This window comes from Peromyscus leucopus, chromosome X (assembly GCF_004664715.2).
Source record: "Peromyscus leucopus breed LL Stock chromosome X, UCI_PerLeu_2.1, whole genome shotgun sequence".
In the NCBI taxonomy this organism is placed as follows: domain Eukaryota; kingdom Metazoa; phylum Chordata; class Mammalia; order Rodentia; family Cricetidae; genus Peromyscus; species Peromyscus leucopus.
The window spans coordinates 50,402,304-50,426,358 of record NC_051083.1 but is presented as its reverse complement, the minus strand read 5'-3'; the positions used below and the strand labels follow the sequence as shown (position 1 = coordinate 50,426,358).

Below are 24,055 nucleotides of genomic sequence, written 5' to 3'. Positions count from 1 at the left end.
TTCAGAAATATCTTATTGAAAGAAAAATTTGTATCATCTTATTTCTTCAACCAATTTTTACCATATATAAAATTATTACACATGTCTATTATCCCAGCTACACACAAGGCTAAAGCAGGAGGAGTGAAAATTCACAGTGAAATCAAAGCCAGACTGGACAACTTAGAACATGTCTCAGCATAAAAATGGATAAAAGATGGTTTTGAATACAGCTCAGTGGTAAAACACTTGCCTAGCATATGCAAGGCAGTAGGTTAGACCTCCAGTACTGAAGAAGAGGAGAATGAGAAGATAGAGGAGGAAAAAAGAGGAGAAAAAAAACTCAAATTTCATGATAGTAGACCCTCTGACCTATTTATGGAGACCTGGAGGCTTTTTATATAATTGATGAAAATGAGATTTCAGTTTGTTAGCTTTTGTACTTTTAACTTTTTCCTACCTAGGAAAATTTCTATGACTAGTCTTTGAATATATATATATATATTCAATATATATTGACCATATAGCATACAGGAAGCAATTTGTCCTCTATGCTACATGGCAATTTCTAATTATTAAAGTAGGCTACACAAAAACCATCTGTGTTAGATTAAAAAAAAGACAAGATTTTGCTAGGAGTTTTCGTAAAACATGGCAAGAAATCATCAAAACTTAACTATGGAAGCCAGAGGCTTCAAGTATCAGTTAGACCTTATGAAAAAAGACTGTTCTCATCTTTATTCACTGACTACTTAGGGTGCAAGAGATGAACAGTGAAGCAGATCATAACATTATTGCTAGTCCAGTCTAAAAATTATTGTCCTAGGATAAATATTCAAATATCTTTGTTCAGCAAAATAATAGACAAAGGATCCATTTTTGTGAGGCCTATGCATGCATTTCAGCTTTAACTCTGGTGAATAAATTAAGACAATATTTGTTATCTCACACATTAGCCACTATTCAAACGTGAAAATTATGTGTTGAAACTTTTCTAAGAATATAAAGGTAATTTTATTTTGTTGTACCTGCCTTTTATTTTTATAAGAGCCAAAACATATTGATTCATTGGTTTTTAATAAGTGAAAAGAATCCATATCACAAAGTGAGAATAATCAACAGAGATGTCTGTTCTCTTTCAGACATTCCCACCTATAAAAAATATGCTCTCAAAGAGTTTATTCAAGGAGAAGCAGGAAGAGGGGTTAAGGAAAGACACACACACACACACACACACACACACACACACACACACACACAATCAATACACAAATATATTTTGTTTATATTATTATATTTTGTGTCATACAGATTTAAGATCTGCATTCTTATTCTGAGTCAACTGGAATTTTTTTCCAGGACTTAGAGGTTTGTTCAAATTCATGAACAGAAAAGTGTTAAGGTGTTAAAACCAATAATGCTTAGTTGGGCCATTAAAATTCAGTATTTTCAGTCTTTTTTATACCATTTTGCCCCTAGGCTTTTTCTGTTCTGAGCTATTGGCCTCTCTCCCTAGAGCACTCTAATATGTACAATCTTGTTTACCAGGCAGGCTATATTAGTTACTTATCTGTTTTTGTGATAAAACACCAAGACAAAGGCAATTTAAGGCAGAGTTTATTTTGATTTACAGTTCCAGAAGGATAAGAGTCCATCACAGGAGGAGAGCATGGTAGCAAGTTGTGAGTGTTCATGTCTTCAAATGCAAACAGGAAGCAGAGAGAATGACAGCAAATAGGGTGAGACTGGATCATCTCAAAGCCTGTTTCCAGTGATACGCTTTCTCCAGCAAGTCCAAGACTCACCAAACAGTCCACCAATTGGGAACCAAGTGTTCAAATACCTGTACTTATGGGCGTCATTCCTCATTCAAACAATAGCACAGGTTATAGTCTAAAAACTACATGCAGGTTATTTAAAAGCAACAGACGTACCTGGTAAATCAAGACCAGAATGGTACTCCATGTTTTGAATACCACCCTATTTACTATTTTTTTTTGTTTTGTTTTTTGTTTTTTGTTTTTGTTTTGTTTTCCTGAGACAGGGTTTCTCTTGTGTAGCTTTGTGCCTTTCCTGGAACTCACTTGGTAGCCCAGGCTGAACTTGAACTCACAGAGATCCACCTGCCTCTGCCTCCTGAGTGCTGAGATTAAAGGTGTGCGACACCCTACTTACTATTATTCCCACCACCAAACTTGGAAAATATGACTCTATATTTTTTAATGAAAGAATGCTAATATCTCCTAATATTCTGCTCCTATTTTGGTAATGTGCAAGACATACTGTAAGGACTTTAGATGTCGAAATACAGAACAGAATTTCTATTTTACTTTCTTATTCTTGCCCTGAAAAAATGAAGTAAGACATTTAAAGAAGGTAGCCAGTAGGTAGAATCTATTGAGTACAGTAAGAGCAAATAAATAGAGATAATTAGTATAAATGTATAATCTACCCATAGTTTTTTCAGCATATAGTTATCAATTATAAGAAGATGTGACTGGTTTATTAACAGATTTTCATGAAAGAATTAGATTAAATCTATGTAACTGATCTTTAAAATTATATTTTTGATCACTTTTATTAATGTGAGTAATAACTTGATGACTGATATTTTAAGTTGCAAATAAAGCAGAATATTATTTGACTTCACAATGGAGATTATACTGTGTAATTTTGCTTCTCCACATTCATAAATTGCATTACTCCTTTTAGATGCTATATATGTGTCCATAAGCATATACCCATAATGATTAATGATGTAAAATACATATTTTTATATTAATAGTAAATCTACTACACAACAAATAATGCTTTTGTGAATGTAATGCAGTGGTTAAGAAAGTGAAACCTCTGTTCTAATAAAGCTAGATTTTTCTGGGATGGATGATAATGCAAAAGCATACATAGAAAATAGTAACAAGAACAGGTAAATGCTAGAAAAGTAAAGCAGGTGAGGACTTACAAGTGATGACATTTCTCAGCAAAGGCCTTTATCCAGAACTCTGAAAAAAGTGAAGCTAGTTGAGTACAGGAAGTTTCCTTATAGAATTATTACAAAGAAAGCAGCAGTCCTGGAGAGGGGCACAGGCGAAGAATGACAGAAAGTGGGCTTGGAGGGAAGTGCTGAAGCCAGACCATGGGGCTTTATAAAGTGATAAAGGTTTTGTTGAGAGCTTTGGATTACAAGTGAGCCTGATGGACCTCTGATACTTTTTCTTGTTGTCTTTGCTGTTGTTTAAATTTGTATCTTTTGATCGGTTTCATGTTTTGCCCCATAAACAGTACATAGAGTAGCTTCTTCAGCACTGGCAGCTTAATTTCAAAGCAAAACTACTGCAATAGTAATCAGCCATTTTTTTATTCTAAATTTCAGAAAAATAGAATGAAATATGAATAAAATGTGTAATCACATTTATTAGATGAGCCATTCGTAGCACATGAATTTGGCTACAAGTATGTATTTTAATTTTGCATGTCCTGTGTTTAGTATCAAGTTGGCAATTTCTCTTGCTTTTTATCACACTGCCTGACAAGTAAGACATAGACCATAAAAGTACAATAAAGATGCCTTAGTAAAACATGTTGTGTTTTAAAAATAACTTGTAGAATCAATGAAATCAGAGTTAGTATCCTACAAAAATGCCTACAATGGTCATTCAAGTGGAAGTTATAGATTCAATTAGATAAGTGATTACAAAATAAATCTTTACTGGAATTGACAAGCAGAGTATCAGGTAATATTTTACATGATTATAGTATGTCCAAAAAATGAGAATGATATCACTAGTTACTCCTGACTGATCAGTAGAAATTTCATTTATATCACCTCTAAGAAATATTAGAATAAACTATTTGTATCCTAAGGAAATAGTCAAGACATTTAAAAACTTCATTCTTTAAATAAAAGGCAGACATAACCATCAATACTGCAAATTACAATATATCATAGTTTTGTACCATGAGATAGTACCAAGCCATGGATATTCAATAATATTCAAAATTTATTTATTTTACTAAATAATAGGAAAATAAAATATATCTGTGTCTTGTTTCCCATCCAGATATAAGAACCTGTTACCACTGATTCTTCTAGAAGTCCATAATTTCATTTCAAAAGTCTAACCTTTGCCTTTTCCAATGTTACATTGTCATTGATAATTTTGACAGAGAAGTTATTTGTTTACTTGAGTTTGGCGAACACTTCTTGGATTCTTTTTACTATGTATATGTATTTCCTTTCTGAAAATAAAAAAGCAAATCTCTAACTAACCTAGGACTTAAGCCCATGACTATCTGACTTTCCAAACCTGTGCTTGAGACATCTGTGCTAATCTGCTACTTGGTCTGGATTTGCTTTTCAGCAGATATTAAGAAGACAGGAAAGAGTTATTTACAAAAGAAGTACAGAATGCATTGTCCCATTGTCATACAAACAAAGAATATTTTCTCTCTCTTACCATTGGACACTTTAACAGAGTTAGCCTGGTTCTAAAACATGATGTCTCATTAAACATACACTTTGACCCAGCATAGCATAATTTTTCAGTCATAAATACAAATTACAATTTCTAGTATATATAAAGAACTTGTTTAGAGGCTTGGAGCTAGCTCAGCTGGTAAAGTGCTTGTTTTGCAAGCATGAGGATCTGAGTTTGATCCTTAGAACCCTGACATTCTTGATGTAGTGAGCATAATCTGTGTCTGTGTCTGTGTCTGGAGACATGATGGAGGATTTGTATTTATTTTCTAAGAAAAGTAGTGTTTTTTGTTCTGTGTATTGGTGAGCAGTATGCAGAGACAGTGCCCTGAAGTATAGTTGCAGGGACGTAGGATGATGAAGTACTGAAATCACTCCAGGTTACCTCACCCGTCTGCAGATTTGGGCCACAGTCTTGGAGAAACCCAAGCTCTAGGCACCAAAACCAGTGCACAGGCTGCCACTACACATAACCCCTGAAGGCTGACCCTCTATTTATGTCCCTTGGATAAGAAATGATTAGTTGCCATGTTTCTGACAGTGGACAGGCAATGCCATTGTCCATTCTGGTATATTCACTCAGTGACAATTCACTTGTCTATTTTGGAGGAAACAGTGAGGCCCAAAGGACACATTTTAAGCATCCAGTGTGTGTGTGTGTGTGTGTGTGTGTGTGTGTGTGTGTGTGTCCGTCCAAATCTGCTAGCTGGTTTCTGGCTGTCAAAGACAAGTAAAACCGTTCTACCTAGTAGTGAAAAGAGGAGATGTGTGTTGGGGGATGTGTTTCTTTCTGTATGCTGTGAATATATGTTATTTACATTGATTAATAAATAAGCTCCTTTGGCCTATGGCAAGGCAGCTTAGAGGCAGGTGGGAAATCCAAGGAGAGAGACAGGAAAGAGAAAGGCAGAGTCTGAAGAGACGAAGGCCAGCCCCCAAAAGAGCAACATAGAATGGGATGCAGGTAAAGCCACAGAACACATGGCGATACATAGATTAATAGCTATGGGTTAATTTAAGGAGCTAGCTAGGAAGAGGCCTGCCATAGACCATTAAGTTTGTAAATAATATTAAGCCTCTGTGTGTTTACTTGGTTCTGAGTGGCTGCGTAGGGACCGTGGAGGTGGGAATGGGGACACCAGGATGACTTGAAAAATTTATAGCTACAGATGTGGCAGTTCTATGGCCTCCCAGGAGCTCTGCAATGTCAACAACTAGCCTTTTCCCTCAGCCAATGTCCTAGTCTAACACATTAGGCCTGAAGCTTCTTACTGATTTTCAGAGACAATTCACAACTCTTCTGTTTGTAGTTTCTATTTTACATGTATTTATTGTGTGTATGTGCACATGTGAATACACACACACACACACACACACACACACACACACACACTTGCCATGACGTGCATGTTAAGGTAAGAGGACCACTTTCAAGAGTGAGTTAAGTTTGTTCTTTATTTCCTACACGTGGATCCCAGAGATCGAAGTGCAACCACCAGTTTAGGTAGCAAGTGCTTTACTGACTGAGCCTTCTCACGGCCCCATGCTGCTGCTGTTTTACAGTTACAGTCCTTCACCTCTCCCTCCTACCAGTGGCAAGCTATTCTTGACATTAGAAAAAGAGTTGTCTATGTGGGTCCCCTGTAGACCCACATAGACAGGTGAGGTTCAATGGGACTTCCGATCTTGTCTCTGAACTCTCCAAGGTAAGCTGGCTTAGAGGCTCTGCTTCAAAATCCCAGCAACCCTTGCCAGCATGCCCCCATCAGACTTACTTCAAAAAAGTTTTTAATTCCTTTGTTTAATTTGCATATGCAAGTCTGGTCTGTGCTATGCCATAGTTTAACTCTGGAGGTCAAAGGACAACTGCCATGAATCCATTGTTGGTTATGAGAATATATCAGACATGGTGGAAGTGTCTTACTCATTGAGTCATTTTTTCTTTGAAAGTTTACATTTTTTCAAACAATTTTCTTTTTTTAAATTATGATAACATCATTCCTCCATCCAAACCCTGCCATATGCTTCTCCTTGCTCTGTTAAAATCCATGGCCTTGACGGGCGGTGGTGGCACACGCCTTTAACCCCAGCACTCAGGAGGCAGAGGCAGGTGGATCTCTGTGAGTTCAAGGCCAGCCTAGTCTACAGAGCAATTTCCAGGAAAGGCACATAGCTACACAGAGAATCCCTGTCTCGAAAAAACAAAATAAATAAATAAATAAATAAATAAATAAATAAATAAATAAATAAATAAATAAATAAAATCCATGGCCTCTTTTGTTTTTAATTGTTGTTACATGCATATATATTTATAAATACATAAATACAACCTGCTCAGTCTGTATAAGTTTATTTGTATATTTTGTGTTTGTTTGACTCCCAGTACACTGTCTTTACAGCAGAGAGTCAGAGGACCCTTTCTTGTACTGCAAGAATGCAACAAACATAACCAAATTCTAATGTAAGAGCAGCAAAATCCAGTTTGGCGCTACTACCAATGAATTTCTAAGCCCTTTATCTAAGGTGTTTTGTCCTTAGTGAGACGCTGTTCTTGCCCTCTCTAAGCCTTGATAGTAGAGAACATACTCTACTATCAGCACTGTCAGAACCTCACCCCCATTTACCCTCTTGCTATAGGGGCCTGCATGACCTATTATATGTTGACCAAGAGTTTAACATCCTCTATCATAGTTAAGGAGGTTATATTTTCTAAGAACTTACCTATGGCCCTGCTACATCCATAGAAAGTCCAGTGGTATTATACAACACTAAACACTAGTGTAGTTTATATTGCAAGCCCACAAGATGTCTTTTAATTCCACTGGTGCCAGTCAGTTGTATGTCATTGCCTCAATAGAGCCGGTAGGCAGAAATCCCTGCAAGGCTTCCTGCACACGACACTTTCATCAGATCCCTGATGTGGGGTGGCTGGCCTAGGCTGATGGAATTCTATGTACTGCCACTGGCTCTGTTATGATAGCCAGCCATTGTCAGTCTTAGTCCTCTTAGGGACCCAGACATCACTCCCAGCCACAGTGTTAGTAGCTAGTAGCAGCTACTGCCTGCCCCAACTTTGCTATCTGCCACTGCCAGTCTCAACATCACCCCTGGCTATAGCCTCTGCTCAAGCATCTGACACTCCTTTCCAACAGCTCAACTTCAAATCAAAGAAAAAATTGTTTCTCAGACATTTTATTTTATCTTACTTAATTTTGAATTATGTCAGGTATACTGGCTTTATAAATTAGTGATATGTCATAACTGTTTCTGGAAGTATTGTTTTACTTCTGCAAGCCAATTTAAAATGTATCTGCCTCTCACTGTATTTATGTTGAGGGAAAGTACCAAGCATTTATTCCTAAAATTATCACTATGTTAAACAATTAGTAAAAATATAACTAAATGGTAATTTATTATTGTATTTACTATGGAAAATAAAACACATTTTGTTTATGGTTTGGATGTTATTGGTATCAAAACTCATGTATTTGTGAGCAACAAATGAACAGTAATAATTTTTCTTTCACTGAGATTGTCAATTTAAAAATTTAAGATATGTATGAACTATACATATCATATTGCTAAATTTGCCTATAACTGTATATATGTGCTCTGGCAGTCATACTGTGAATGTAAAATTAACCAAATAAGGAATTATAGTATATAGTAGCTATCACCTATGAGAAGTGTTCTAAGCAATAAGAGCAATGAGGCAAACCATCAGTATTACTTCTTCTCCATGCTTTCTTCCACACATCACAGAGAGAAGGGTCAAGAAAAGCAATGTAAAATCTGAGTTCTGTCCATGTCTACAAGACAAACATATTCTGGTTCTGTCTACTAGAATATTTTCACTAGAGAGACGTCAAATAGATTATAAAATATTTTGTATGTAATCAATAATTGGGTTTTGAAAGAAGTGGTTAAATGACAAACATCTGCTACAGCCAGCACCGCCATTGGTACCAGCTTCCTTTAATTCAAATACCGGATCTGCCAGTGACTTGTTGTTGCTTTCTCATCTGTAAAATGGGAATGATCGTAATATTTCCTTTGTAGTTTTCAGTATTAAGTGAGTTACTAAAGGGTGTGAAGCACTGAGAACTGCAGATGACAATTATAAAATGTTCTTTAGTTATCTTCTAGTGTTATTATGTTTTCTCACTCTGTTACATGTTCATATATTTCTAGTTCCAAGAGGGATCATGAGATGCACATGAAAGTTAAAGAAACAAAACAGATAAAAAGGAAAGAAAGAAATGCAATATCCCATCTAATTCCAAAAATATTTAGGCAAATGGCTGAATTTTCTTATGCTTAGTTATAAAAGCTAAGATATGTTTCTGTCAGTCAGATAAAAATATAGAAAATATATTTGACAAAATTTTAAAAGTCATACTTGAGTGCTTATGTCTCCTTTTCTGTACACCATCCAACTGCATAGTATGTCAGAATACTTTAACCAATGATCTTAATTTTTTCGTAATCTTCTTACATATTCTAACTTCAAAATGTAAGATTTTACTTTAATAAAGGCCTAACTAATACAAGTGACAGTTTTGTATTTCTAAAGGTTCTTAGGACCATAAATGTGAAATGATTTTTTTATTTTATCTATCAATATGTCAAATGAATGTAAATAATTCATTTAATGAATTCAACACAAAAATGCTTCTTTACTAAAGAATAATGGCATCTGTATCTGCTATGATGGAATGAAACATGATCATATCAACTACTTTTTTTTTTTTTTTTTTTGTTTTTCGAGACAGGGTTTCTCTGTGTAGCTTTGCGCCTTTCCTGGGACTCACTTGGTAGCCCAGGCTGGCCTCGAACTCACAGAGATCCGCCTGGCTCTGCCTCCCGAGTGCTGGGATTAAAGGCGTGCGCCACCACCGCCCGGCTCAACTACTTTTTTAATCTCCAGATTTCTGCTTATCACTATGAAATCTCTGGTGTGGTAATTCTCAATTCAATGTAAGCAACTTAATCTTGGCTAAGCAACCTCTATTTTATTTATTTACTTTATTTAACAAAAATGGGCTTCGGGCCTAATGTACCTAAACATTTCTCTCTAGTAACCTGAAGAATTTTACTTAACTGTTTTTCTGTTGTATGTGATATAATAACATAATGGTCATTTTGTAGATGTCTTTGACTACATTTCTAGGAAGGCCATTCAATATTTGTTGAACGTGCATTTTCAGAAAGGTTATGCTTATGAATACCTCTACAAGAAGCAAAAAGTGCACATTGCCAAAACTGTGTTTAGGACTTTAACATTTGCTAATATGATTATCCGAAATGCTACTAAATTACTTTTCTTTTTATTGTTGAAGACAAAGTCTTGCTCTGTAGATCAAATAGCCTCTAACTCATGATCCTTCTTCCTCTCTCTTCTTATTGCTGAGATTACAGGAATGAACTATTATGCTAAGCTTAAATGTTATTTTAAAAAATACATACGTGCGCTTTACTGAGACTGAGTATTTTTTGTATACCTATGTGTCAACATCCTTTTATAAATTTAAATGTTCTAGTAGTATAGAAGAATTCTTACACCCATGAAATAATTGCTCAGAAGCTATTTTAAAAAGTTAAATATATTGCAACATGCAATATAAAAATCTTTAGCACTGAAGTATAACTTAGAATAATGTTCTTTTTTGCTGATTTATAACTCAATACAATATATTCACAAGAGTTTGATTTATTTGTTATTAAATATCTGAAAATATATTAATTTGATATTTGTGATATATGAATAAGTGTAGATAGAATTCCTGTTTAATGTTATTTTTTAATAAATCTAAAGAAATTGATGTATTTTTTGAACAGATGATTTAAAAAATCAACATCAAAAATTATCATATGCAGTATTAGATTTCATTATGAAAATTTCAAACAAAATTTGTATATATTCATTCTCTTATCCCATCTTTTCCCCCTCCTCCCCTTTTACCCTTCTGTATTTTCCCATAGCTTCCTTTCTCTTTCATGGCACATGTGTCCTATTGCATGTCATTTCTTAAATTTTTATTAATTTTTTCATACAATATACTTTGATTATATTCTTTCCACTCCCTAACTCCTCCCAGATCCTCTCCATCTCCTTTCCCACACAACTTCATGTTTTTATCTCTCTCACACAAAAACCAAGAATAAACTAAGAGAAGAGGAACCAGAAAAGAAAGAAAAAAAGAGAAAAAGACTGAAGAAAGAAAGGAAGAAAGGGGGGAGAGAGAGAGATAAGTTGGCCAACTATTGGGCATGGGACCTACCCTGGAGTGTGGTTGACATTCCTTTAGAGGAAACTAATTTCCCAGAATTTGGTGAGGCATGGGACTTCGTATCTACCTTCCCTTCCCAGTTCTGGCATTTTGTCATGTTGAAACCTGTGCAGGTCTTCTGTGAGCTGTCACAGTCCCTGTGAACTCATGACTATCAGTTCTATTGTATGTGGAAGATGCTGCTTCTTTGGAATCATCCACGACCTCCAACTCTTGGACTTTTTCTGCCTCCTCTTCTGCGTAGATCCCTGCCCTCATGGGGTCTCCTTCCTGGTTTCACAGCCTATACTTAAAGTAATCCTGCCTTACATAAAGACATGATCTACATGAGAGAAAATATGCAATTTTTTATCTTTGAGTCTGGGTTACTTTCCTTAATATAATACTTTCTGTATCCATCCATTTTGCTGCATAAAAAAAAGTCCATTTCAAAATACCACATTTTAATTACCATTCATCTGTGCATGGATGCCTAGGCTGGTTTCATTTCTTTTCTGTTGTGAATAATGGAAATAAATAAAGGTGTTCAAATATCTCTTATGATATATGCACAGGAGTGTTGTAGATGGGTCCTATAGAAATAGTGGTTTTTTCAGCATGTGAGAAATATTTTATTGAGAATGTTACCTACTTTCAACTCATCATTTTTACTTTTTAAAAATTTAATTTAACATTCAAAGTAGTGGAATTTATAACATTGCCCAGTTATCAATATTAACCAATAATAATCAGTTATTATTATCAATCATACATTCAAGACTGATTACATACATTATGTGTGGTCTTAGTTTATACAGTTTGCCTAGACAATGAATAGAACCTTTAAATCTGAGATTTTGGTTCATTCTTTGGCATAGAGATGCATTCAACTATTAGTTCTTCCTCCTATCCTGGTGCTTGAATCTGTTCAACATCTTTTAAATGTTCCTTGATTTTTTTGTTGTTATTCAGAGATTTTGTGCTTTCATTGTGCATACTTGGGGAGGGGAGAACAATGCGATTATTTAATATATTCATATCAACATGTAATAATAGTATCTGAGTACTCAGGATTGTCTTCTCCTTAGACAGTAATTATTACATTCTTTCTTATTTTCTGTATATCCCCTTTACCCTTTGTGTTTCTTCAGAGATCTTTTCACATGTTTATCTATCAATATTATCAAATGATGTACAATATTATTTGTCATTGAATACTACAATGGCTTGAGGATACTTTCTCATATGTAAGACTGACCTCTACTTCAGCAAATGTAAACAGGATGTAACCTGACACATCTACTAGCCACTGTGGGAATGTAGTGCAGAAAACATGAAAGCCCAAGACTAATTGTCAAACCAAAGGTTTTTGCTCTAAAAATAATACATCTGTATCTAGCTAGATAGACAGATAGATAGATAGATACATGGATGGATGGATGGATAGATGGATGGATGGATGGATGGATGGATGGATGGATCAATGGAAGGAGGGACTGATGGATGGATGGACAGACAGACAGAACCTAATGTATTCTTCTTTGAAATATCTTGAAGATTGTCTCAACTTCAGCATGATTTCCTTATCAAGTGACAATGATGAATATTACCAACTATGCATTATAAGGGACTTTTATTCAGAAGAATTTCTTGGGCATCATTCTCTGTATAGAATTCACTACATTCAGCTGTTTAGTTTACGATTTGGAAAACTAGGGACATGAATCTCCCAGATGTTCTCAATAAAGATCCTTAAGATAATTAACTTGGTGATGGACCAAAAACTATTTTGGCTGTCATACTTGTTGATGCTCCATTGCTTTTCTTCACAACTTCACAGAGAAAATATGCTTATTTCTGGTGTTAGCTTCATATTTAGCACTTTTGAATTTGTCTTCTATTCAAACCATACAACTTCCTACCTTCCAATAATCCTCTCATCTACAAACATGAGATATTTTTAATTGACAACTTTATTGCAGTCTTTGTTAACATATCTACCCACACATAATAATATTCTGTCTATTATTTTTGAAAGATAGAGGTGATAGCTATGATTTATAAGTCAAGTTCAATTAGAAATGGATATTACACTTTAAAGTTTCATATTTCTCTTTCTCAAGATATTCTTAACTTAATCACCTTTTTTACTTCAAAATTGTGCTTTCGTTAGGAAACTTCTAAAATATCTTTGAACTAATGCACATAAATGTTCAATAGCTCAGAAGTTAACAATTACAATATTTAAAATATAAAGTTTTCTTATGCAAAATCTGATATGATTCTATTTATAAACAGGCCTTCAGATCTCAGGTGAAAATTGAGTTGAATATTTTAAGTTCACACTTATTTTCAATGTTGTAGCAAATGATTACTTAAATTTCAGTGTTTTTAAGGAAAGTTTTTCATTTTATCTATGTTAATTTTGATAATACAATTACTTTTTTCAATAGTTTTATGTGTTTTATTATCTTAACCTGTTTTTTACATTGTTGGTGACTGAATTTAGAGTCTCATGAATAGTAGGCAGTTAATCACTGAGCTTTATTACTATCCCTCCACTTTTTTTAACTTTTCTTCTTTTGTCATACATTATATCCAGACTGCAGTTTCCTCTCCCTTCACTCCTCCCAGTCCCTCCCCCCTCTTCTCCAGATCAACTCTTCCTCTGTTTTCCTTGTAAAAGAAAGAAAATAAAAACAGAAAAGGAAAAAGAGCAGGCTTCCCAGGGATATCCATTGAACATGACCTAATAAGACATAATAAGACTGGGTACAAACCCTCATATCACAGCTAGACATAGCAACCCAGTAGGAGGAAAAAGGATCTAAGATTAGGCAAAAGGGTCAGAGACACCATTAACTACCATTGTTATTAGTCCCACAAGAACACCAAGCTACACAACTATAATGTATATGCAAAGGACCTACTTCAGACACATACAGGATCAATGTTTGTTATTTCAGTCTCCGTGAGCCCTCCTGAGCCCTGCTGAATTGATTTTGTGGCCAGTGTTCTCAAGGTTCCCTTGACCCCTCTGGCTTCTACAATCCTTCCTCCCCCTCTTTTGCAGGGTTACCCTGGCTTCACCTAGTATTTGGCTGTGGGTCTCTACATCTGCTCCCATTGGTTGCTGGATGATGCCCCTCCCATTTTATTCATTCATTTATTTATTTAAATTTCGAGGCAGGTCTCATTAAATTGTACAAGCAAGCCTTAAATTTCCACTGTAGCCCAGGGTGACTTGAACTCATCCTCCTATCCCAGCCTCCAAAGAGTCTGGGATTTACAGGTCTATGTTACTAGGTCTGGTTTTAATTTCGCTTTTATTATTATTTTGATCCTAATACATGCATTTTAAGTTTTGATATTCTTTGATAATTTTTCTTTCATATGTGTATAATATTATTGGCAAGTAATGAATATTTTCTTTTATTATTTTAACAGAGTTAGATCTCATTTTGTTTCTCCACATCGATCCATAGTCCAGGGATCATAGAGCAAGCAAGCAGCCATTGTATGAGATTCCTGTCCAAAGAACAAAGACTTATTTCAAAAAATTCAACAAATATATATTTCTCCAAATCACTGTGCAACTTTTAAAATATCTGACTGTGTCTTAGAACATAACATAACCTTAATTTGATCTCAAAGTTTTGAAAGTATATAGTCACAATTCACAGTAGAATTAAATGCATAATTAAAAAACATATCAGAGTCAAATACCTTCAGTGACATGGAAGAAAGTAAATCAACATTACATCGAAGCACTGCAGGCGCGCGCGCACACACACACACACACACACACACACACACACACACACACATACACACAAAGATAGAAAAGGAGGACATATCCCAACTTTTTCTATTTTCTCCTATGCTATGCTATGCTATGCTATTTGAGGGATTGTCTCTGGAAATCTTGTTATATAGCCCTGACTCACCTCTAACTCACTATGTATCCCAAGAAGGACTAAGGCTTGCAGCAATCCTCCTATCTCAACTTCCAAATGCTGAGATTACAGATGTGTGTCACCGTGCTTCCTGCAGCATGTTTTATAAGAATGACATAACCACAACTCTGAAACCTACCAGGAACTTTATGGAGATATCACATCACAATATATTGCTTTTGTAAATACAGATGCAGCAATCCTAATTCAAATGTCAGAAAATCCAGAAAAGATAAAAAACAAATATACCAAGGCAAATACAATACATTATAAATAAGTGGGTTTAAGTAAATTGAGTAAATATTTTTAAATACATAAAATAAATTAAAATAACACATTTCTTTCAGAATTACATCATTTTTAATATTAAAATCATCAACCCTTTAAGGTTCATAAAATGAAATTGAAGAAAGGGAGAAAAGTAATATATCAACACCTGAGATGTATTTTATATAATTTGCTGCTTGATATTAAAAGATTTTAATTTAGAGCAGGAATGGAATTCTGATTCAATAAAGACAATCCAATTCCTATATCCCTATTTATTTCTTCACATATTTATTTTTTTGTGGACCTAGGAAATGAAACACGGGGCTTCATACATTCTTGGCAAGCACACTCCTGTTTAGTAATATCCCTGGCCCTACATGCACATTTAACTAAATAAAGATATGATCAATAACATTTAAAAAATCAATAAGCAAAATGTTTTAAAATCCAAAATAAGTTTAACAGACATGTTCAATATGTCTCTACAAAATATTTCTGAGCATAAAGCAATAATTATTCACTGACTGAGAGAGCTTAATGTTGTAAAGGTGTTTTCTTCAATTGAGCATCAAATTCAGTGCACTCCACTCTAGATAGAAACATCTTCAGTATTTACAATAGAAATTGATAAGCTGACTCTAATCTGTATAAAGAAATATGAATGGGCAAGACAGTTTTAAAGAAGAGTAAAACTTAGCTGCTTCCATTAATGTATCAAAATGTACAAAATCTTAATAAGATAATATTTCCAAAAGAATAAATAGGTGCTTAAAAAAGAGTAAAGAATTCGGAAAATAGTAGTTCACTCTTAGAAACAGTCTAAGATTCCTTGTAGATTCAGAAAATACAGGTAGTAATGAACTATGGTTTTCATACATACTTAAATCCATACATTAAATAGTTTCCCATCTTAGCCCAGTACTCAACACATAATTTGGCTATAACTTTTGCAGTTTTAGGTATGATACCAAAATCAGTATGAATTAATTTTCTTCCTTACAATTTCAGTTAAAATTGTGTTCTTACTGTAGACGTTTAAAATGTTCATTAGCCAATATAATTCTTTCCTTATGTCAAAAACTATTCACATTTTCACTTAAAGAATTAATTAGGCTAATTGCTAGCATCACTACTCTTGGACTTTGAGATTGTTTTAAGGTCATATAAATGTTACTTGAACAAAAGTGTTTATATGTCATGACATTATTCTCCTAAGTGAGCAAGACAGAGCTGGGCAGATTGAGATTTAATAAACTATTCACAGTGATGTTCAACCTAAAATGTATCAGCAGATTATTATCTTTACTATTCCACTTAACAACTTTGTGTTATAACATGAACAGTGGGCAACTGAAACTATGCAAAGTGATACCAAGGATGAGAGTAGAGGGACTACCACAAAACCACGTACATACAGTTACCTAATTTAGAACTTCTACAATGCATTAGGGAATCAGCTGTCTTCTCTTAAACAGTCTTTATCATGTGGATTTTTAATGGGGAAACATTACACTTGATGTCTGAAATAATGAATTACAGATGAATTTATATCACACTGCAAAAGGTGAAACAAGCATAATTAAATAGAACAATTTCAGAGCCTGGAATAGTATCCTGGTTATCAACTAGGGTAAAATAAACAATACATAAAATGATAAAATCAGATAAAGTGTGTGGGGGAGATGACTCAGTGATTAAGAACATGTTCTACTCTTGTAGAGGACCCAAGTTCAGTTCCTAGCACTTATGTCAGGGAGCTCACAACCATGTGTAACCCCAGCTCCAGAGGAATCAAATGCTTCTGGCCTCTGTAGGCACCAGAACTCAGACATACCTACACACAGACACACATATGTACATACAATTAAAGATGGAAAATAAAATGCTAGTAAAGTAAAATATAAGATTAACACAGCCTTGCTATATAAATATATTATTCATAGAGTGAAAGAACAAGCTATGAAAGGAAAGATGTATTAAATAAGTCATGAAATAGGAAAAAAAGCTTCAACACAAAATTCCAAAATACTACAAGACAATAAAAAAGTGAAGAGCACCCAATAGAAAAGCAGAAACAATAGTCACGATGAATAAGCACCTCACAGCATAGTCTACAATTTATACGAAGTTAAAAAACTAACAATATTTTTAGATCTTTAAGAACATAGAATAGTAATTATTAGTAGACAGACTGTGAAGTGCTCTTAAGTTTTACAAAAGAAAAGATAATATAGGCCTACAAGTAGATAGCAAGGAGTTCCGTGACAGAATACAGGTGGCCCTAGGTTAAATACACACACACACACACACAAAATAATAATAATAATAATAATAATAATAATAATAATAAATAAATAAATAAATAAAAATAAAAATAAAAAATAAAATAGCTGGCTACAACATCTTTTCATGGCACACTATCTGCTGTGTTTTTATTTTATTATTTTTTTGTTTATGTATTTGTAGAAATGCATGGTATGTGGAGGCCAGAGTTCAATGCCAGATGCCATTCTACAGTTGTTTCTCTACTTTAGATTTTGAAACAGGTTCTCTCACTGATGAGAGCTTGCTTTGGAGGGTAACCTGGCAGGTCAGTAAATCTCAGGGATTTTCCCATCTTTCCCTTCTCGGCTCTGGAATTATGGATTATATGCCACATCCCAACCTAACTTCTTAAAATATGGCTTAAACTCAGTTATCCATGCTTTCATGACAAACAATCAATCTCCACTGTTACTTTTTAAAATTTATTTTGGATTTGATTTCTAATATGGATGGTAATTCTATATGTGTGTTCAGTTTCTGAAATTTAATCAAGTTGAGATTTTAAGATTTATTCATGTTTCTGTGTTTTATGTATTTTACAATTGAATCATGTTTATAAGCACATCCATTAACAAACTAAATTAGCTGAATAATAATCATCACAAAATTTTTATTGTATGAATAAAAACACAATAACAAATACAGACAAAATCCAGTGTGTGGATCACTTGCTTACAGTTTTTAACTGGGAAATTCAATATCATTTTAAAATTTTAAAGGAAATACTAAAATAAAATTAGAAAACATTTGGGAGAGATCACAATCTTTATAATATAAATTCACAAACTGAATCAGATCAAAATATATAATAGGTTTGAATATGAAAATTAAAATTCTGTCTGTAATTGCAACTTGTTCAGAAGGCTGAGGTCATAAATTCAGTGCCTGCTTAGGATCAAGAGTGAGTTCAAGGACAGCCTAAGCAACTTAGTAATTACATACTAGTAAACATTAAAATGATATCAACATCTGAAAAGTACTTTTGATAGATTTTTATATAAATGTTTGCCCTCTGTAGAGATAGAAGTTACTCATATTATCATGGTGTGTATTTCTAAACCTAACAAGTAAAATATTAATACATCTTTTCTCAGAATTTGTATGGAAGTAAATATCACATAGATCATAAGTATAAACTAGGTATTCATGTATCAAATGAACCCTAGGGAATAAGCATTTTAGTAGAAGATAACATGTCTGAAATATTTTTCTCATGGAAATCTCTGCTGTGCTTTTTTTTCAGTTATTAATGCCATCATAAAACTCAATTGACATTTAGAGGTTATAAATGACAGTGTTATGTGTCAGTTAACACCTTTTTGTGACTATGTTGATCAAAACACATAAATGTAAATGACTGGATTTCAATCTGACTATCCTCATTCTCTATTTTGACTCTTCCCATTGCCTTAAAGTCACACCAATGTGACTGCCCAAATATGAACTAAACAGGATAGCACCAATGGATATGCCAAAGCAGACAGAGAAAAATCCATGTGACTTGGGAATGGGAGATGTTGTCTTCCCAAGGGAACCGCATACCAATAAACTATCCAGTGTCAAATGATCAGCCCTGACAACATACATACCAGTAACATATGGATAGAGCATATTATATATATGCAAGAACAATTAATGAAAGAAGAGGACATGGATTTGAAGAACAGGACAGGTTACATGGAATAGTGTGAAAGGGGAAGGGGAACATGTTATAATTGCATTCTTATAATCTCAAAAATTAAAAGATATTTTAAGACAAGCAAAGTTGATGAATGAGAGATAATTCATACAATTTTGTTTTTAAATGAACTCTACCTCTAGATATACAGAAGGAATTAAAAAAAGTAAGTTAAATATTAGGATATCATAGTCCAATAAATACTCAACCATGAAGCCAATAAAGTGGGTAAGAGTTATTCTTCATTCCCTGTTGTATTACAAGTGACACAAATATCCACTGGTAGCTTATTCTTTCTAAAGGCTTCTATTCACCAAAAATTTAACATACAGTTTTATATGCAAGATACAGCAATCAATATGGCAAAGGATACAAATGTGAGTTATGTACATTTTTATCTTGGACTGCAAATGGTTACAGTGAATTGTTTCTTACATGAAGTACCTCTTATAATTAGATTTTTCTTCTGTGTTAGAGGTAAATTACCTTTGACAAATTTGCACTTTCAGAATCTTTTGTTAGAAATGAGAGACACATCCTCAGTAACATTCATATCATTCACTTAATGCATTATTTAAGCAACATCTTTAATTAGCAAGACTATTCTGTATGTACATATTACATCAAATATTTTGTCATTTTCATATTTCTAATTCTTAATCAGTGAGTTGTTAACTTGTTTCCAAACTACAAGCTGTTAAGGAGTGTAGGTACTTAGAGGATAAAAGGACAGATTAACTATTAATGTAATGTGCTTGCAGTAGTTGACACCCTACTTAGCATGACCATTATGTACTACAGCCTACAAAATTATTCTTCATGCACCCACAGCAGAGCTAGAGTGCCATATGGCCATGCTTGTTTTTCATCAAATAATTTTTACACAAACAGCTGGTGAACTGTTTTTATTGTAACAGTGCACATATTTTTTGAGACATTTGGGAAGGATTGATGTAACTCTATTCAGTGCCTGTTTTCATGTCAATGTTGAAGAGAAATTTGAATTTATATTTTTAAAATGTAAAAGCTTACATTCATGATAAGTTTATAAGATGTTTTATTATTTAGTGCAATACTTAGTGTCATCTTCAGAAATTGGTAACAAGATATGAAATTAATCATAAGTAATCTCCAAGTTATGATAGCATATTCAGTGTTTTTATCTTTACAGTCTCATGAATTTTTAGAGGCAGAGCTGATATGTTTGGGATGATTTTGCAGGCAGTTTTAACATTACTATATTTGGTTTTGAAACATAGCTTCAACACATTATGATAAGTGATATCATAACCAGAAGATTTTTAGCAGTTTTGTATGAATCTCTGGTTTGAGTTGATTTGAAGATTACTTTCTCCAAAAGCACACTCTTGTCTTCCTTAACAAGAAATGTCATCTGTTAAAGTCATTAGTGGGTTCAAAAGTACAAAATAAAGGCGTGTTCTTTTGAATCCTAAAGTAATCATGAGCACTGCACAGGTCTTTGGTAAAGAGATTATTAGTGCTTAGAATGCCCAATTGTAAATCTTTAAACCTTAAATCTAATTCTATATTTAGTGTTTCAAAAATCTCCTTTTTACTAGAAGACTGCTGTACTAGAACACTGATGAGGATTTATGCCTTATTGTATTTCATTGATTCATTTTCTATAGATTATTTGAAGCTGAAATGTTGAATTACAGAAGAGAATAAATGCTTACATCGGAAGTCTAACACTGAAAAGCTTATTGCCTTTTATAATTATTATGTGTCTGTTTTGAACAAAATGAAACTTGAATAATCAAGAATGCCTATGTGTTATAAACCATTAATATATATAAAATGTAGTATTAAGGAAGAATTTTCCATACTTAACCACTTTCATTATATTAATATATCTGTCATTTACAAGGTTGATTGAATCCCTTCAGAGGCAATCAAATATATTTTCGTAAAATTTCTTATTTTTATATACAACTTCAGAAAGATGGAATTTTTTTTGGTTGTACTTATATTTCTGTTGACGTAATAAAACACCATGACCAAAATCAACTTGAGGAGGAAAGAAAGCATCTGCCTATAGTTCATAGGCCATCTTGAAGGGCAGGAACTCAGAATAGGAACCTGGAGGTAGGAATGAAAGTAGAGACCCTAGAGCTGCTGCTGACTGGTTTGCTTCTCATGGTTTGTTCAGCAGGTTTTCTTATAGAACCCAGGAATACTTTCCCAGCAGCGGCACCACCTACAGTTTGCTAGACCTTCCCACAGCAATCATTAATCAACACAAATGCCACTACAGACTTGCTTCTGGATCTTACTCTATTTCTGTGCTCTGTTCCACAATGATCAGTGAGCCTTGGGAGGGGATATGTGATATATGACATTTCTTTTAATGCCGGCATTTTCTCAATTAAGTTTCTCTTCCCATATATTCCTAGTATGTGTTAATTTGAAAAACAATCCTAATAACACAATTGACCAGTATAATTTCATGCTGTTTAAGTTTTTATTTTGTCTCTTTTAAAAACTATATTAGTTCCTTTGATATTTCTTATAATATATTTTGATCATTTTACCCTCTTCCCCCAACTCTTCCAATACTCATCCAGTTCCAAACCCACCAAACTTTGTATTTTTGTTTGTTAAGATCCCTTCAAGATCAATTTGTGCTGCCCAAATTTTCTTATATATATATCTTACAACTGAAATGTGGTCCTTTAACCGTGAACTGAATTCATAGATAAAATGGACTCTCTCCTTCTACCAGCAGCAAATAATTGCCAATGGTGCTGGAGGTAGGGGTAGAATTTTGTGCATAGCTACTCTTTTCATTCTGGTATTTGATATCACAACCATCATGAATTCATGTGTATAGCTTTCCTGATGTGTCCAGAAGACAGTTTCCTTGCAGCCATCCACCCCATCTGGCTCTTATACTATTTCTGTGCCCCATTCCCCAATGATCTGTGAGCTTTGGGAGAGGATATGTGATGTATATCATTTCATTTAGAGCTAAGCATTCTGTAGTCTCTTATTTTCAGTGCCTTGGCCAGCTGTGGGTCTCTGTTAATCACTGTCTATTGCAAGTTGAGACTTCTCAGATGAGGGTTGAGAGGTACATTAATCTATGGATATAATGGCAAGGCCCTGGAAGCTTTTTTAATACCATGTCCATTTAGAATAATGGCAGTAGGTTTTTCTCCTATGATCTGTCTGGCCATAGGTTCTTGACTTAATAATGGGGCCAAGTATGGGTTTCGTCTTGGAAAGCTGGGCTTTGAGTACAATCAGAAAATATTTGGCTACTTCCATGGTGTTTGTGTCAATATTATACCAATAGACTTGTCTTGTCAGGCTAGTCATTATTGTATCCTTCAGAATTCACAGCTGGATAAGACTGATGATGAAGAAATTCATTTGGAATAGGTGTACAGTTAATGGATACATTCTTTATTTTGCAAATAATATTTTATTGTACAACACACTACATTTGATATACCCAAGTCCCAGTTAATGGATATTCTGAATCCAGTATCTGGTTATCATGAAGAATGCTGAACTCATGTAGTCATGGTGGCACACACCTTTAATCCAAGCACTCAAGAGGCAGAGGCAGGTGGATCTCCGGGTTTGAAGCCAGCCTGGCCTACAAAGTGAAAACCTATCACAAAAACAAAAACAAACTCTGTATACACTTTCTATAGGCATGGCTTCAGTTTCAGTTCTCTTGGTTAAAGCCAAGACTTGCTGAAGTTTGAAGTAACTCTGTGTCACCTTTTTTTTTTTTTTTTTTTTGGTTTTTGTTTATGTGCCACAGTGCCTGTGTAGAGGTCAGAGGGCAACTTTCTGTTGTGGTTTCTCCTTCCACCATGTGGGTCCCAGGAGTCAAACTCAGGTTCTTGGCCATGGACCTGTTTGTTACAACCCCATCTTGTTACCTTTTCAAGAACTAATAATCTGTTTTCCAAAGTGGCTGCTGAGAGTCTACCTTCACCTGAGCAATGCATGGCTCCAAGCTTCCATCTTCACATCAGTTCACTTTGTAATCGCAGCCACCGCAGTGGAAATGTTAACGCCTTGATGAGCATTCGTGATTAGTGTGATCATCTTTCCATGTGCTACTGGTGCTTTGTGATGGTAGCTTTGGGCCTGTGCAAAACGCATGGAGATCTGAAAAGCTTTCAGTTAAGATTTTGCTAAAGCCAATGTCCTTTCTAATTCCTTTAGCTGCATATTGCCTTGAGTAATCATCATACGGATTGTATCCTCTTCCGTGGCACTTTTGTTTCTTTTGAATTCTTCCCTGGCCCAGTCCTGAAGGTACTTTCGGTCACCCTCGCTTGGAACTTACCTAATGGCTCGCAAAATCTTTCTGTAGAGGAGGAGGACTTGTTGCCTTCTCATGAACTGCTTCAGCGTCAGCGCCGTGGGAGGCAAGCGAGAGGACGCCATGCTGCCTACCGAGGCAGCCGCCTGATGGATGCATTTTTATCAGTAACTTATTATATGAACATGCAACACTTAATACCAGTTTGTCCCTGCGGATTTGAATTGATTGCCTATTGTTTATTTTATTCTACATATGTTGCTTTTACTTAGCTATTAAAATTTTGATAATTAGGGGCAGGAGAGATGGCTCAGTGGTTAAGAGCCTTGGTTGCTCTTTTCAGAAGTCCTGAGTTCAATTCCCAGCAACCACAGGGTAGCTCACAACCATTTATAATGGGATCTGATGCCCTCTCTTGGTGTACAGGCATATATGCAGGCAGAACATTGTATACATAATAAATAAATAAATCTTTTAAAAAAGTTTGCTAATTAATAATTATTCTGAAAATGTATTCTTTCCAATTAAATCAATTAATTACCAAAAATTTAAGTTTAAATAGGAGAAAATCAACTATACAAATTAATTCAACTAAAATATAGCATGTGGCTAATATTAGGTAATACTCCATGAGCCTCTTGCATTTCTGCATATCTTATAAGTAAGACATCATTTTACCTTTTTAAAAAAGGTCATCTTATCAAGGAATTTTGTTTGTAAACACTTGGGATAGAAAAGGGTCATTTAGGCATGCTTATTTGCCATTATTCACAACACAGGGTTAAGTCTTAGATTCCT

At 34.4% G+C, this 24,055-nt stretch overlaps 1 pseudogene; it reads right to left on the bottom strand.

Annotated features, from left to right (window-relative positions):
* Positions 1 to 23,060: 23,060 nt before the first annotated feature.
* LOC114704143 lies at positions 23,061 to 23,396 on the bottom strand (annotated as a pseudogene).
* Positions 23,397 to 24,055: the final 659 nt, after the last annotated feature.